We start from the raw sequence: 14,404 nt of genomic DNA on the forward strand, positions 1-14,404 counted from the left end.
GATCCGTCTCTGTGTGCCTAGCGCAAAACAGAGGTGACAGTGTCTGGCATGAGGCGTACGTTCCTCACTCTTTCTCTCGACCTAAACCTTCCAAACTTTTGTTTAACTCAGCCTGTTTTCGTGCTATACATGATAGAGAGGTGGTCCACAAAAGGTACTTGAGCCTTCCATCACCAGAATCTCATGCGCTTTATATTTCTGCCCAGAATCATGCCAAGTCTGTTCTTCAACTAGCCAAAAAAATTCCTTCCTCTTCTTCTTTCCCTCCTTTATTTCAACCAGATGGCACCACTGCTATCACATCTATATCAAAAGCTGAACTCTTCCCTCAAACCTTTGCTAAAAACTCTAACTTGGATACTTCAGGGCTTGTTCCTCCCTCTCATTCACCCTCTGACTACTTCATGCTACCTATTAAAATTCTTCGCAGTGATATTTTCCATGCCCTCGCTGGCCTAAACCCTCGGAAGGCTTATGGACCTGATGGAGTCCCTCCTATTGTTTTCCGGAAATGCGCCTCCGTGTTTGCACCTTGCCTGGTCAGACTCTTGCACTTATGCCTGTCAGCGTCTACTTTTTCCTTCTTGCCTACAATCAGCCTGTTCCTAAAAAGGGTGACCATTCTAATCCCTCAAATTACCGTCCTATTGCTTTAATTTCCTGCTTATCTAAAGTTTTTGAAATGATGTGGTGGTCATTCTATTCCACCGTCTTCTAGACAGGGTGGAATCAAAAGCTTTTCGTCTCATCAACTCCTCTCCTGTAACTGACTGCCTTCAGCCTCTTTCTCATCGCCGCAGTGTTGCATCTCTTGCTATCTTCTACCGCTATTTTCATGCTAACTGCTCTTCTGATCTTGCTAACTGCATGCCTCCCGTCCGCCCGCGGCCTCGCTGCACAAGACTTTCTTCTTTCTCTCACCCCTGTTCCGTCCACCTCTCTAATGCAAGAGTTAAACAGTATTCTCGATCATTCCTCCCTTTCTCTGGTAAACTCTGGAACTCCCTGCCTGCTCCTGTATTTCCACCTTCCTATGACTTGAATTCCTTCAAGAGGGAGATTTCAAGACACTTATCCTTCAATTTTTGACTGCCGCTTTGGACCCTATTCGGGGACCGGCATCTCAGTGGACTTTTTTTTTTTTCCTTATTGGATTTTTGTTGCCTTGGTCGGTGTCCCTCCTACATAAAAAAAAAAAAAAAAAAAGTGGCCAGCGCTAAAAACTTCAATGTCACTCATCATACGCACAAGGGGCAGGTGGGGAGGAAGGCGAGAGGAATGCGAGGATTGCATGCAGCGAGGACTGTATATATACGGAAGAATCATACTTTTTTTCAGTCATTCATGCACGGGCAGCTGGGAGGAAACAAAACGCCACAGAACGAATAGACATGTTTAGGTCTCTCAACTCAAAAAAAAAAAAAAAAAAAAGTCTATTTCTTGATTGTTGTGTTAACACTAGCAAACCTTATTGAAGTATGACTGAAATTCCTGAGCGCCCCCACGAATTTCCAGGAACACCATCTGCTGACGGGTATCCAACCTGCACGCTTAGACTTTCTTTGTATTGGTCTTGATTGTAAAATTGCCGTTTTTCTCATTGACTATTGCTCCTCTCCATATACATACAGAAGACTCGCCATCAATATGTGGAACCGTACTGCTACGGTCTACGGTCTACGTGGTGATTTGCTTGTTTGTAACTTGTATTTTAGGGAAAGAAGCAAATATAGTCCGATGTGATTTGCGTAAACAGAGGGAAGAAAGGTTTATTGACACCTGCATTAGACTCATCTGAGGCAGAATGAAAGGGGGAAGGTTTCGCTCGAATCTCAATCATGCATTACTATTACTGACGCTGCCTGCCTTCACTAACTGGCGTCGCTGTGAAGGTCATTGTCAAACTCCAAAAGATAATGCTCTCCTCGCTTGGATGCCTCGATTATTGCGATAGATATTACGCAACTAGAACTTCAGTTAAAACATGTACATCAGATTTTAAAAACAAAGTTATTGGTATACAAATCAGACGGCTTGAATTTATTATTTCTCTATTACAGGAGGAATAATTGTCTCTTTTCAGTGTATGATTGGCGATGCATTGTGTTGATGCGATAAAACGTTAGATTGTTCAAAATGCTTAAAATATTTTCAAATGTCGATGATTTTCCACCAATGAAGAAAACATTATCGTATTCTTTATTGTATATCGCGATGAAGTGATTTATTCATCTTTTCCATCTGTTGTGTGCGTTGCTGTGTACATGTGTGTGTGTGTGTGTGTGTGTGTGTGTGTGTGTGTGTGTGTGTGTGTTTGACTTTGTTGCCCTAGATTAATATTTTGCCGGCCTCCAGTGTTTGCTGTTCTCGTGCTGACAGCTCTAGGATGGGGAGGGGGGGCCTTCATTTGACATCCGACAGCAGACTGTGAAAAGAGGCAGCGTCAGCAGTGGGGGAGCGATTTGATGATGAACAGCACCCGCCCCCGCACCAGCCTGACACACTCAACTTTACGTAGCACTGCAGACTGTCCTTGGTCGCACCGCACGCCGCCAGTATACCTCAGATCCTGGCCATTCCCTCACTCAATCACCATTTTCCTACAGATGAATGGAGCTGAGTTTTGAGTGTCTGAATAGGAATAAGTAATAAAAGAGGGGATAAAAGATCCATTCGCGGTCATTCTTATGGAGGTTTAACAAAGAACAAGACATGAATGCATAGTAGTTTCCTTGCAGTTTCATTACTGAGAGGAACAGCTGCAAGATATTTCACTTTCTATTTTATTGGTGGATTCTGGGTGTTGTTCGGTGGGTGACGGGTGAGAGAGAGAGAGAGAGAGAGAGAGAGGTGGCACTTTCATCAATCCTTAACGTTGTATGTCAATTTTGAACCGCCGGCTATGGGTATTTCATGATCGCTTTGAATATAGTGCTTTGGTACCTGTGAGTCAGACGACGTACAAACTGACACACACACACACACACACACACTGATAGTATGGGTGACTGAATTTCCTCTCAGATACTTAATACTACTAAAAACTGCTGGGGGATGATCTCCGGGATGCGTCACATTACTCCCACATAATGAACTAGAAAATTACACAACCTTTCAGAAGATGTAATCAATCATATTTAGTGTCCGCTCGCTAGCTAATCTTCAATTTTATAATGCTGGAACAGGCGGCTTCCCTCTGTTACACCACACCTTCACTCCACACACTCGAGAGCTCCTTTGAAGAGAGCGTCACGTCACCTCAAGGACTGGATTTACATTTGTCTTGCATTCCTCCATCTCGTGAAGTACAGCCACTTGGCGACTACCTGTCCTAACCAGCACCTCTCATTTTCCACTCAGTTCCATGACGTCACTTAGCCTTATTGTTCTAGCGTCTAAATGCAGTCAGTGTATTAATTCCTATGTTTAATTTATACAGCGAGCAACAAAGAGAATACAAACGCTGAATGAAATGTTCTTTTGCGGAGAAACTTCTGTCACCGTGAACTTTGATTGAGATGGAAAGTGCTTGAGTGTTTAGCGGTTCATCCTCTTCCCAGTATCGCTTATATTCTCCTCTCTCCTCTTGGTTCCTCAGTGCCGCATGACCCCACTGTTGTGACGCATAAATGTAATAAGTCACCTCTTCGGTTTCCTTTATATAACAGAAAGTAAAGAAAATACAAAAGTAACGAGTAGAGGAAAATATGGCGTTATTTATCTCATCTTGCGAGCGAGCAGCCTTCCTTTTACAGAAACACTTCGATTTTCGTGAATTGAAAAGGTAATGAACATTGCATAATCACCACAGAACGTAAAATACCTCCCGCTAAATATGTAAATGTTTGTCATATTATCTTACATAAAAAATATCTATTACGAAGCAGTGCGTGAGATACGAAGAGCATGTGCAAAGGTAATTGTCACAGAACATAAAAGTGCCACCCAGTTAATATATAGATGTCTATCATATTATTTTACGCAAGAATATCTATTACAAAGCAGTGCGTGAAATATGAAGAGCATACATGATCCGTTCTCTCTCTCTCTCTCTCTCTCTCTCTCTCTCTCTGCACCATGACCTCAGAGATCATCAGAAAAGAAAAAATACTGGGAAGGTAAGAAGACAGGTGTTATCATGCAAACACCCAAGGCAGGGACATAACGCAGACCATCGCCCACAGTAATCTTTTCCCAGTCACAAATTTAAGGCTCACGACATCTGCCTTTTGGAGTCTCGCCCGAGCATCACCTGACAGCATTACCACGTGAAAGCTTAAACCCAAAAAGCCACGCATTAGCTGGGAAATACAAACCTCCGTTGCAGCATTTTTCTTTCTTTTTTTTTTTTCTCTCTCTCTCTCTCTCTCTTTTACGCAGCGAAACAGTGGGTGTACCAAGTGCTTTGTTAATTTAGTAAGGATTCAGTTTAATTACCCACGCCTTTATTTTTTCTCACAAAAATCTTTGCTAAATAATATTTTTTTTTATTTAAGAATAAAGGGAACTTCTCTTCATAACAGTTAATGTAAATATTCAGAGGAAAATTTATTTATTGAATTGAAAAAAATACGTAACAAAATTTTAAAAACAGTTATAGTAGTAGTAGTAGTAGTAGTAGCAGTAGTAGTAGTTGTTGTTGTTGTTACAGAAGTAGTAGTAGAAGTAGTAGTAGTAGCAACAACAGCAGCAGCAGCAGTAGTAGTAGTAGTAGTAGTAGTAGTAGTAGTAGTAGTAGTAATAGTAGTAGTAGTAGTAGTAGTAGTAGTAGTAGTAGTAGTAGTAATGGTAATAATAATAATAATAATAATAATAATAATAATAATAATAATAGTAAGAATAATAATAATAATAAGAAGAAGAAGAGAGAGAGAGAGAGAGAGAGAGAGAGAGAGAGAGAGAGAGAGAGAGAGAGAGAGAGAGAGAGAGAGAGAGAGAGAGAGAGAGAAGCAGAGACAGAGACAGCGAGACAGAAATTACAAACCCCTTAAATGAACACTTAACACGAGGTCTTATCTTGCTTTGATCCTGCAATACAACAGGCAGTCCTCGCCCCATCAACCTCCACCAATTGTCAGAGCTTCCCTTGTAAGACATCGTGGCAAAACTGCTCAAACTCAGTGACTTTCTTCGCCCTTTCTACCTCCACCAGCGTGAGGGATGGAGGTGCCTCTTCATTTCCATCAAGCTGTAGACACACTAACCACTAACTACACACACACATACACACACACTTTCCGTTTTCCAGCTAACTTAAGGACGTAATTAGCCTTTCATCAGTTGGTCGACACACATAGCACCAACACTCATCAGTCTGCCCCTCTCCTACCACCTCCCCTTCCTTCCAGACTCCTTATATCCATCTGCCTTCCACCACCACCACCACCACCGTACCTTGGGACCGTATTCTGAACTGCGCCTCACCTCCACGACATTCAAAAGGCTGTGATTTAAGTTACAAGGGTTTTTTAAGGATTTTTTTTTTATGGTTCTAGTAACAGATTAACAAGATTTATACAGGAGAAACACTCTTGAGAACCCGGTTAGACATCTTTGTGGCCTTTGAAAATAGTCGTGGTGAGAGAGCAAAGGGTTTCTAAATACGGGCTAGTGCTTCCTTCCCTCTCCCCCCTTCAGACGCATTCTCCGATCACCCTCACCTTCACTGTTCATCATTACCGTTCCCCCCTCCCATCATCCCTAACACTGCCTTCTCTAACAGCCACCCATCACTTCCACTATCACTCCTGCCACTTGCCCAGATCATTCATGCATCCCTCACCCACCCTCCTCTCCTCTTAGTCCTCCTCCTCACCTCATTTCACCCGCTCAGAACTCTCTCTTCATTCTTACTACGACCCCCTCACAGCCACAGCATGACTCCCTCTTCCCTCGTGTGTTTCCTCCCCCTCAGTCCCTCACGTGGGTCTGCTACATACCCGCAACACACGCGCGAAATTAAACACCGAGACAGCTTCATGTAGGGAGGTGCGGTCAAATGGAGGTTTTAGCGGAGGTGTAGCCAAGCAGAGGAAGGAAAATGAAAAGAATGGTGGGTCAGAGAGAGAGAGAGAGAGAGAGAGAGAGAGAGAGAGAGAAAAGTAAAAAAAAAAAAGCGAGTAAATCGGTGGAATGCATTACCAGAGAAGATGGTGTGTGCAAACAATATACATAAACTGAAAGAAAATCTATAACTTGATATTAGAAGACAGTACATTATGAGTCTGAGTCAGTCCTTAAAAACGAAAATAGAAACAGGTAAAGACAACACTACTATATTCTTGCCACAGACATCAGTAAGGCCTACAGACAAGATGCTAGGAGGGGGAGAATTAAACTGAAAGAAAAACTATAAACTGGCATTAATACACGGTACATTATTAGTTCGAATCAGTCCTAAAAAAAAAAAATACAAGTAGGTAAATACAAACTGGTAAATACAACACTAGTATATTCTTGCCACCGACATCTGTTAAGGCGTGCAAACAAAACGTTAGGAAGGAAGGTAAGGAGGGAAGAGAGGGGATAACCATGGCAGAGTATCCAGCGTTGATTAAAGGTTCACTTCCCCCTCCTGACTTCTGCTTCATGAACGCCTGGCAAGACTCATGAGACGTGGGTTGGGGGCATACACTGAACCGCCTCACCCGCCACCTCTCCTCCCGCTGCCACGACGTGTATTACAGCATTGTCTGGCTAGTTCATGTGTTGGTTTGCTTGCCCACAAATTGTTCCTCTGCCTAGCTCTACTTATTTGCAAGTAATAGTACTAGTTGTTATTCTTGTTGCTATTGGTAGTGGTGGTGATTGTGGAGGTAGTGTGTTGTTAATTTCGTTTGTTGGTTTAGGTTTAATTCTTCATTGCTGGCCGTCTCGTGTCTGGACGTTTGAGGGAATCGTCATCATTGGGTGTTAGGTTACGTTGCCGCACCACAGTTATAATCATATTTCAGCTGTTTTCTTCGAAGCCTTAAATCGAAACATCGCTACGCTTAACCTTAATCTTTCTTATAACATGCATTTTTTTTTTCGACCTAACTATCCATACTTTCACTTAACGATTATCACGACCATTACCACCACCTTCACAACAACAACTAGATATTCCTTACCTGTAATAACATACGAGGAAGAAGACGAAGAATGAACGAGTAAGGGAGGTAAGGCAGAGGACAAGTGAAGTGATTAAAAATTTCTTGCGTGACAGGCAGAAGACGAAGATCGCAACCAACTTAGCTCGAGTCACTGCTACGCTAAACCTTTAAACCTTTCTTTAACGTAAACATCCTTGACTTAACGATCATCATTACCTCTACCACCACCACCCTCAACAACAACAATAAAGATAACAGTTAACACTTCTTACCTGCGAGAACATGAGAGGAAGACGAGAATGAACGAGTATAGAGGCAGTGGAGAGGGCAAAGAGCTCAACTCCCTGTAGTCGTGAGTAGGACAAGTAAGAGGGCGTTGAGGGAGGCGACTGATTAGGAAGTCATTAACTTGAACGATCCCTTGTGTCGCCGCGAAGAATTACTATGAAGGCTTCCCCCTGACGGCGCAAATTCCAGACGCAGAGAGGGTTAATTACCACTTTATTATGAGGTGAGGCAGGCTAAAAGAGGTCGCCGCTCTCATGTGGGTGTTACATAAGAAGATAATGCTGAGAGGAAAAGTTGGGTAGTTACGTAACAGGAAAATAAGAGCGTAAGAAGACAGGGCAAAGTTGCCAAGATAAAAATTTGGAAGTTATGGAAGAAATTTGTAATAAAGTTCAATTAAAACAAATGGGAGAAAGTTAAAGTGTGGGAAAGTATTGTAATAGTGGTAAGTAGGTGTAATGATATCGGATGCAGCTTCTTTTACATTCGTCAAAAACATAAGAAATTAAAGGGATGAAATGTTACGTATACGAAAATTCTAGATCAATGCAAGCAAATTATAGAATAAGAATACCTTTTAAGAAATTCATACGAGGAAAACTTCAAGATGGAAGGAAAATACAAGTCATTCATTATACTTGCAAGAAAAGTAAACTGCAGTTCTTCATAGTAATAAATAATGTAATGAAGCAAAAAAAATAAAGAATATACATGCATATATTTAGATATGAAGAGAAAAGGGGGATAAATCAGGAATTCACAGTGCAAGATCCTAAATCCCGCTATATTTACCCTCGATAATTGAGGTAAACAGAGACAACAGACAGAAAAAAAAAAGCTCCCGTCATGGTTGAAGTGTGCTCATGGGGTGTGTGTGTGTGTGTGTGTGTGTGTGTGGGTGGGTGAGTGGGTGGGATTTTTTTTTTTTTTTTTTTTACGAGATTCAGCTGTGCATCGTAAAAAGTATACCAGTGTGTGTGTGTGTGTGTGTGTGTGTGTGTGTGTGTGTGTGTGTGTGTGTGTGTGTGTGTGCCGGGCACCCCGTGCCGCGTGTGTAAACTGATTGGACAACAGCCACACCAACACTTCGTTAAGTTTTTTTTTTTTTTTGTGTGTGTGTTTGTTTCAGTTGACAAATTTCCACACCCGATTTCAATTTGCTTCCATACGTTTCTTTTTCTTTCTTTCTTTCTTTCTCTTTCCTTTTTTTTTATTTCTCTACTGTTTACATGTTAATGTTATGGGTTTTACCTCATGTTCTTTGTCTCTTTGTTTGCTAAATTCTCTGTTAATTTATCTCTGTCAGTCTACTTGTCTGTCTTTTTTTATTTATTCTTTTTTTTATTTAAGCATTACACACTTAAGAGAAAAAGGTAACAATGAAAAAAAAAAGTTGTGCTCTTAAGCTAAAAATTATCAGTCCTGTAACATTTGTTTTAAATCTGCTCCTGGCCTGTGTTTGTCTGTCTACCTGTTTCCATAGCTATCTATCTGTCTTTCTTTCTATCTATCTATCTCTCTATCTATCTATCTATCTATCTATCTGTCTGTCTGTCTCTCTCCCTCTATCTATTTATCTGTCTATTGCTCTCTTTGCCTATTTGTCTATTGCTGTCTCTTTGCCTGTCTGTCTGTCTGTTTTTTGTCTATCTGTCTGTTTGTCTGTCTTTCTATCTGTCTGTCTGTGTATCTATTTATTTATCTGTCTGTCTGTCTGCCTCCCTGTTTTTTTTTCTGTTTGTCTCTCTCTCTATATATATATATCTGTCTCTGTCTGTCTGTCTGTCTGTCTCTCTCTCTCTCTCTCTCTCTCTCTCTCTCTCTCTCTCTCTCTCTCTCTCTCTCTCTCTCTCTCTCTCTCTGCACATGAGTAATGCGATGCCCATCATGTCTCACAATGGCGACAGACTCGTGCTCGTGTCTGATGGCGGTGACTGGCTGGAGGCGGGCCGATACAAGAGCCGCAGGACAGTTCCCAACACACTAAGTGGCCGTCACTGTGCAATATTCATTCTGCATATTATCATTAGTAATGTACAAGTGACACCTCCGCGTCCGTGGCCACCCGCCCTCGTTAGCATCCACCGCTGTCAACTAATTAGGCGGCGGGTTGTGACCACTGGGAGGACCACCCGAGACTGTTGGGAGGGAGGGGCGGGGTAGGGAGGGACCAGGTAGGCGCTCGCACGCACGCACGCACGCACGCACACACGAAAAAGAAGAACAAGAACGAGGAATACAAGAAGAAAAAAGAAAATGGAAAAGAAGAAAAAAGAAAGAAAGAATGGAAAAATGAAGGAGGAGGAGGAGGAAAAGAAGAAGAAGAAAAAGAAGAAAAAGAAGAAGAAGAAATAAAAAAAGAAAAATTATAAAATAAGAAAGAAGACGAAGAAGAAAAGATTGATAAAAAATAACAAGAAATAAAAAGAATAAGAATAAATAGAGAAGAAGAAAAAGAAGAAGAAGAAGAAGAAGAAGAAGAAAGAATTAAAAGAAGAAGAAGAAGAAGAAGATGATGATGAAGGTATCTTATCACCAAAGCGTGAATAACGTAATTATCAACCAGAAAACTTTACTCACAGCCGCCCGTCACGTATTTCCCTCAACTCTAACTTCCAGCGGTGTTCTTTCCCCGAGCAGTAACCACATTACCGAGAAGAGGAGCCTTCCTGCCTTTGCCTCGCCTCGCCTTGCCACTGAGCAGGAAAAAGTGTTCTCTTTATAATCTGGACCTCCTTGTGAGATAGTTACATCACACATATCGCACATTACAGATACCTACTTGACTACTTCATCTGTTTTTTTTCTTGAGTTAGCTGCAGGTGCCTATTAAATAAGAATCTTTGGTGCAGTAAATGAAAGAACCGGAAATACGAAAGACAATTTTGTAGACGAAGTATGAAAAAAAGTAACAATCGTCGTAGATAGTTTTAACAGGTCAAAATACAGTTTTCATCTCAAAGCATAGAAGTTTCAGGGGAAAATAAATGATACATATGAGTTTTTAGGCTTGTGTTAGTTACAATAAAGTAATACCACTTATGAAACTGACACAAACGAAGACGTATTGGGATTCTGTGTACTCTGGTGTAAAAATTAATACTTCAGTGGAAAATGCGTAGTTAAGGAAAAGTTGTGTTGTGAAAGAAAAAAGCAAACAGCATTTTATTTCCCATTCTTGTGACATTTTTTATGGACGAAGTTGAGGACACATTTAAAGCCGTAGACGATTTGCTACGGGGGAGTCTTGAGAACTCGACGCTGTGTCTTGGGTGTTGACTGTAGAGGGTCACTAGTCAGCTTCTGCAGGTGTCAAGTGGAGCAGCTCAACTCAGCGGAGGTACTTTTTGCCCAGAATAAGATTTCCATCCTTCAGTTTGTTTGACATCACGCTCCACTTATTGAAATGTTTCCTTGGCGTCATGCGGGTGAAAGAAACAATTAATGGACGTGAAGGGAAAAACACAGGCCACAAGAAGACGCAAAGAAATTAATCAATAAATAAATAATACTAATAAAATATGTTATTATAATACTAGTAGTAGTAGTAGTAGTAGTAGTAGTGGTGGTGGTAGTAGTAGTAGTAGTAGTAGCAGTAGTGGTAGTAGTAGTAATTTACTATTTATTTCATGCTTAATAGAAGTGGCACGCAGCGCTACCGGATATGTGTGTTATTCACCTACTCTCGTCTGCTAGTGTGTGTGTGTATGTGTGTGTGTGTGTGTGTGTGTGCTAGAAGAATTATCCGGCGTTGACCGGATAAAATATGTTGCACTAAACGATTAATTTTTTTTCAGCAAAGCGATCAACCGATTTCTATGTACTTTTAATGAACAAAATTTACATCTGCTTCTGGCCAGCCTCTCCTCTATTCATATTCACCTTATTATGTTTTTATACGTATTTATTTATTTATATTCTTTTGCCTAAGATCATTTTTCTTGAGTCTTCCTGTTAACTCTAAGCTCCTTTTCTTTACTTCTTATCTCCATCTTCCTTTCAAATCCAGATTCCTTCGTTCTAAATTCAAGCTTGTTCTTAACTCCAAGGTCCTTCCTAATTTCAAGCCTATTCCTAAAAGTTGGAAACACCTTCGTGCTAACTCAACAACTGGTTGATTGGTTACAAATAATGGTTTGGGGATGTTAGGTTATAGCCCTTGTCACTCCCCAATTGAAGGGAAATCCCCACACAAAATTCTATCTCGATAGGTCTAGCGGTTCGGGTGTGAATCGCGGAGATTCCACCACGCACCCCACGGACAAACAGGCAGTCACTCACGTACACATATTATTATTTTTATTATTATTATTATTATTATTATTATTATTATTATTATTATTATTATTATTGTTATTGTTGTAGTTGTTGTTGTTGTTGTTGTTGTTGTTGTTGTTGTTTCATAGAATGACCGAATTCTATTGCATGTTACCTAATGTTATAAAAATTTGGTTGAGTTGTAGGTCTGTCAGTTCTAAACGATACACCTTTGTGGTCGAACGTGCTCAGTTTCAGGTTCCGAGACGTGGAACCAAAATAACTGGCTTCCGTATCTCTGAACCTGAAATTGAGCATGTTAGACCACAAAGCTTTATCTTTTAGATCTAACAGACCTATAACTCACCCAAGTCTTTTTAACAGTGGGGAGCATGCAATAAAAATAAATAATTCCATGAACTAATAATAATAAAATAATAATAATAATAATTATTATAATTATAATAATAATAATAGTAATGATATTTATGATGATTACACACACACACACACACACACACACACACACACTTACACACACTTCCTTTTCTCATGTAGAGTGAGGCTGTATTAATCCACTGCACAACACTCAATTTGAACTCGGTGTTATTATTATGAAGCGTCACATTTTCATTATTTAAAAACTATAAATAAATAAAATGTATTTTTAATGATGCAAGCAAACAGCACCACTCCCGCATAAAGCTGACACAATGAACAAAACAGTAGGAGCCGAGGATGAAAAAAGTCCAAGATTAATTATGAAGTAGCGCGGGCGGAGGCAAGTGGGTGTGATCGGCCTCCCCGGCCCGCCATTCGTCACCGGCGGGAGGAGCTAGTCCCATCTCCAGTCAGCGAGGTGTGCCAAGTAATTATCTTTCCAGCAATGAATGTTAACAGACGAGATATCCCAGGTTGAGGCCACGAAATGGGTGTTGTTATTTTCTCAGCGAGTGTTGGGTTTTCAGGCCTGTCGGTGCTGGGGCGTGTGGAGCATGTATGGGCACTGGGGTGGCGGGTGGCTTTCTCTACTTTATAAAAGAGCTTTGAATATTATAAAAGAAACTGAATATATATATATATATATATATATATATATATATATATATATATATATATATATATATATATATATATATATATATATATATATATATATATATATATATATATATAAAACCTAAATTCTGCTATATTTGGAAAGTGGCAGTTTTGCATAATATTTGGAATAATCACATATGCACGATAATTTTACCAGAAGTACAATAATTTCAACCTGTGTAGTACGATAATATGGCCAAAACAGTCTGGCAGCGCTGCTGCCTGACAAGCGCCACGTCTATGGGTGGTGTTAGTACGCGTCTGTTTCAACTCTCAGCCTGACAGAATTTTTTTTTTTTTTTTTTTTTTTTTTTTTTTTGTGTGTGTGTGTAACCACGCCTACACAGTGGCTGCCAAGGCTTACCCATGAGTTAAACCTTCTTTAGTTGGTAATGAGGAAGGCGTGGGCTCTAGCAGTGGGCACCCGAAGGCAGCAGTGGGTGAAAACAAGCAAAATAAAGAAAAGTTTGGCTGTGAGAAGGTGCTAGACAGCCAGCCATAGTGACGAGGAGGCAGGAAGGGAGACCACCACCATTACAAACACAGGGAAGGTAAGGTCAGGAAGTGTTGGAATAAATTTAGGTAACTTAACGTAACTTTTTAATGAATAACTGAACAATCCACGGTTTTAACTCATTTTAACGCATCTCACCTAACCTCCAGCACAATATATCCCTGTGTCAGCCTCGTCTCGTTGCTAAAAACCGTAAAATTTAACTTAATGAAAATGTAAGCAATCTGGGTCGTCTCTATTTATTAGCCATTATCTATCTTATCTGGGAGTGTTTTAAACCAATACTGTCGCAAAGCGGAGCCACATGACAAAGCTTTAATATCCGCTCGTTAGATATACCTTTCATTACTTAGTTTAAGTTTGGCGAAGGTTTAAATGAGTGAGAAGGGTTGGTCGTCCCCTCCACTGGCCCCCCACCGCCATCTTGGATAAGGCTCCCCAGCCCCCTCCGGTTCCAATATTTTTTTTTTTTCTTATTTCCTAAGTATTTTATTTCGGCTTGTAGCTAAGATTTTATGGTTTGTAAAAATATTTCGTTGTTTTTTAAGTTATTTGAGCGCGTGTGTTGCGTGAAAAGTGGTGATCTTGGCGTTGTTTTTGTGTAAATAAGAGGGCCGTTTTCGGCGTATTTTTTACGGTCCCAACACTATTTTTTTTTTATTTCAGCCTGTACTAGATTCTTACTGGTTTTAAAAAATAGTTGGTGTTTTTTCAAGTGTGTTGCCGTCCCGCTCAGTGAAATGCGTGCACCGTACACTTGTTTTTATTCGTGTTCAACTTCCAATAATATTGATTTTTTTTCGGTAGATTTTTTATTTGTGCTTGTAGCTCACTTTAAATGGTTTTAGAAAATAGTTCAGATTTTTTAAAGTGTTTTCCGTTATGTTTAAGCCAGAATGGGTGGACATTTGAACGATTTTAAATGGGTTGAAGGTTCCAACAGTTTCCAGATACTTCTTTTTAAATATCTTTAATACTACTGTGTTTTGAAATGTGTTGTTATTTGTGGTATTAGTTAAAATGTGTGGCAAGTCTGAATTTATAAAGCATTCCTGTCTAGCTGTGTTTTTTAGAGGGGTCATTTTCAAAATGAAATACGTACGTACGTAAATAACGGTCGCTGTGACGTCATCAACCCCCAGCCGTGACG

Source organism: Scylla paramamosain, chromosome 14 (assembly GCF_035594125.1).
Source record: "Scylla paramamosain isolate STU-SP2022 chromosome 14, ASM3559412v1, whole genome shotgun sequence".
Classification (NCBI taxonomy): Eukaryota; Metazoa; Arthropoda; class Malacostraca; order Decapoda; family Portunidae; genus Scylla; species Scylla paramamosain.